Source organism: Nuphar pumila, chromosome 3, assembly GCF_984573655.1.
Source record: "Nuphar pumila chromosome 3, dmNupPumi1.hap1.1, whole genome shotgun sequence".
Lineage (NCBI taxonomy): Eukaryota > Viridiplantae > Streptophyta > Magnoliopsida > Nymphaeales > Nymphaeaceae > Nuphar > Nuphar pumila.
Window position 1 is genome coordinate 120,710,277 of NC_143251.1, and position 4,060 is coordinate 120,714,336.

At 36.8% G+C, this 4,060-nt stretch overlaps 1 pseudogene; it reads right to left on the reverse strand.

Annotated features, from left to right (window-relative positions):
• Positions 1-1,329: 1,329 nt before the first annotated feature.
• LOC149843503 (glucan endo-1,3-beta-glucosidase 14 pseudogene) lies at positions 1,330-3,744 on the reverse strand (annotated as a pseudogene).
• Between the last annotated feature and the right edge of the window lie 316 nt (positions 3,745-4,060).

Here is a 4,060-nt window from a genome sequence, read left to right on the forward strand (position 1 = left end):
ATGGTCCAAAACTTGTTTTCCAGTAAATAATTATTGTAGATCATATCTTTAGGTCTGATCAACAAAAAAAACTCAAAAATTCAGCAAATTTGAAGCTTTTATTGGGTGGGAATATGTTCTCCTGGAGCACCCTATTATTACTAATCATTAATAACTATTAAAAATTTACACAAATGTCTATGTGTCGTGTCACGTGGCATGTCAATGTGTCGTGTCATGCCCCCTAAAGATGGGATTTATAGTGTGTCCTAACATAGGGCTGTGCATGTATGTGCGCACACGCGGCAAGAGAGAGAGAGAGAGAGATGTGCACTAACACGTGCATGATGTGCACTGGTTATGTTATGCATACATCTTTATTCCAAACTCTAAAAGGAAAGAAAAAGTGTAAAAAGATAAAATTTGATAAATCTATAATATGGTTTTCCGAATGATGTCAAGAGATCGAATTTCTTTTCTTATCTTAATTTTGAGAAATTATACTTTTGAAGTAAGAAAATTTTAAATAGTGACTTTTATTGCCCTCCTTAGAAATTTGAGGATGATACAAGTCAACATTCATGAACTAGCAGAAAGATACAAGCGCCCTTTAATGGCAATGAAATAAAGATCAAGAAAGGAAGCTTATATGAGTTTTGATAATAAAGTAAATATTTTGATTTAATAAATTTTTATGATTTTGGTTATTTGAAGTGAAGGAAAACATTGCCAAAGCTTTTGCAAATATAAGTCTTTTGGCGACATTTTGACAAGGGTAGGAAGTATTTCCCTTTGCTTTATATATACATATATATCAATTTATCATTAATAATTGTATATGGGATCAAATAAAAAAATGTCATCTCATTAAATCAATGAAACAACATATAAATACAGAATGAAAAATCATCATTAATCTATGAAAGTCCACGCGTGCAGCTTGTTTCAAAGTCATCAGTGAGTTAACAAAATTAGAAAATTATTGATAGTTTTATAATACTAGAATTCTACGTTAGATTTATTGAATGTAAGCGAAAACAAATACTAAATATTATGATAAATTCATATTTATAGTGATAAATTATTATTTTGTACCTGTTAAATTTTAATTACTCATTTTCCTATTTAACTACAAAAAGGTTGACGCGCGCACATACAAGCACGCGGACAGTCTCTCTCTCACACATCTATATCTATATATTATTTGTCTGTTTTGGCAAGTTTCTAAATGAATCCAAAAATCAATGGTTCATATTGCATCAAAATTTTATAACAAAATCAACTATTTAATTAAAACAATTTGATGCAATGCATGTTACAAGCAATGATAAACACATCGGCAGGTTCATATTAGGCACAAAACACCTGCAACATTGAAAATTAATTTTTCATTCTTAAACTGTCTGAAGGTACCAATTGCTCTCTCTCTCTCTCTCTCTAATATATATCTATATATATATATATATATATATATCTATATATATATTAGAGAGAGAGAGAGGAGTACAGCAGTGAAGAAATTAAAATAAAAAATAGGTGCTCACCTTGGTACCCTGAGTGATCAATGACGCAGAGCCAGAAGCTGTTGGCATCCCTGCAACAAGTCCCACATCATATGCCATGGTCCCATTAGGTTGATAAAGTCCATAATTTCTCTCGGATATTGGTCCAGGCTTCATATTCTCATTAAACAAAGCGAACAAATACACCTCCAACTTTTGTTGAGGCCTAAGAGGTGTGCCCTCATTTTCAAACTGTCTTCTAAGCAAATTCTTGTTATAGGCCTCAGCATTGTCTAGAGTTGCACCGTGTTCATTTGGGTCCCCCTTGGATGGCCACCCAGTCTCAGCTACCCTAACTTCCAAACCTCCAAACCCTAACCTGTCCATAGCAAAAGTAACAGCATCCACTTGTGCATAAAGCATGTTGTCATAGTGAAGATTGGTATAATGGTCCACCATCCCTTCATTAGGCTCAAAAAGTGCATAGTTTATTGAAACATTTGATGGGTCACCCTTGTAAGCAAAGTAAGGGTAGGCATTGATCCAAAATGGAGCTCCTGTATCAGCAAAGAATTGCAACATGGGAGTAATTAGACCGGCAAGGTCTGCACGGAACGATCCAGCTGATGGGGGGAAAGAATTGGCAAGAATCCCTAGCGAGTTTGCGGTCGAGACACGTATCAAAGAATCAATGCCTAGTTGGGCTAGTGCACCATGGATGCTGGTCATGGCTGGAACCAAGTTGAGCATTAGAAGGGAGTCATCAGTGGTGAAGGCTTCATTACCAATGGAGATTTCACTGATTTTGGTTGCAGGTACGTATGGTTTGATGTGGGTCAGAACCCAGTCAAGGGCTTGTTGAGGGTCAACTACTTGGACTACAAGTTCATTTGGTAGGGTTACAATGAGATCAATGTTGGAGTTTGCAAATGCCGCCAGGACCTGACGGTTGGTGTCATAGATTCTTATTTTGGTGACCTTGAGCGACTTGAGGAGAATGAGGACCTGGTCTGGTGATGGTAAATTGTTGGCCATTTGGCCATAGTTGATCCCAAAAGTTGCGACTCCTTGTAGCAATCCAAGTTCTGCAAGTGTAAGGCAAAAATGTGTGAATGAATTGTAATTGATATATATATATATATATATATATATATATATATATATATATATATATATATATATATATATATATATATATATATATATATATATATATATATATGTTAAAGAAGCTGGTTCTTAAGTTTTTTATCATGAAAATCACATGCATGCGGTTAGATTTGCCAAAAAAACTCATAATTTTTTTTAAAAGTGGTTGCACCATGCAACGATTGCACATTCCCCTTTCCAGAGAGAGAGAGAGAGAGAGAGAGACAGAGAGAGAGAGACAGAGATGTACCTAGCAGGCAGATATGTAGCAGCAGGAATGTGACAAAGAACGAGGGAGAGACAGGGAATGAATTGCGAAAGGCAGCCATACGAGGAGGAGAAAGTTTTGGAAGATCTTTGTATTTATAAATGCATGGTGGACACATAAACAAACTTAAACCTAAAGTTATTGTTGTTTATGCTGATATTGATTATGGTGATGGACATAGTGATGATGAATTCCTTTCTTTCCTTGCCTGCAAACTCTGCTTTGATTTGCCTTCTTACCAATGTTTGCCTTGCCAAACACTTGAACGCCTCTCCATGACATCCCATTCACTTTAAACATTGCACTTTTTCTATATCTCAGAACTGTATTCTTTCGTGTCATCTTCACAAGGAAGACATGTACTATTATTTACCAAACTGCCCTTCTTTCCAAATATACTTCTTTCAAACCAAGTGAAAAAGGATATCACCAGGAGAAGTCCAAGAACAAAATCTAGACAAATCCCCCAGGTGTCCAATAGGAGCAACTCACATGGTAGCCCACTGATAGTGATCATATAGGGAAAGCTTGGAGAGTAGGTCAAACATAACAATACACATATAGTGCAAATCTTTACTCTTTCTTTTAATTTAACTTTGTTTTTAATGTTGGGTGCGGCTGGGGATTTTCGACGACGGCACAGTCGAAGTTCCTGTATGGCGGTGGCCCTGCATAACAAACAGAAAACAGAGCGTACCTGAGGCAGCCATTGACGGAGGGCGGAGGATGTTGCCGGAGAAGGGCGTTCTTCAACTCAGCCTGTCCGCAGCCACCACAAGCGCATGCCACTGCATGCGAACGGTAAGTCGACCTCTTCCCTCCTTGAACTTCTGTATTTTCGCACATTCTGGGTTGCTTATGAAACCCTCTTTATAAACACCGAATGGAAACGGTTTAACAACCGTTTCCCTTTTATTCAGTAATGGGTTTAATGGAAGGAACAAAATTTATGTGGGAAGCGTTACCCACATCGTGGGTAACCACCACCAACGTGGTGGTTTAACCCAACATTCTCCCACTTGTTTCGACGATAAACCCTCTAACCAAAAAACCTTATGGGAATAACTTGATGAATAGAATAACCTTTATATTCTATTCTAAAGGTCCTTAGTTGAATCTCTAATCCTTATTAGATTAACAACAACCATAATGAGAATCAAAA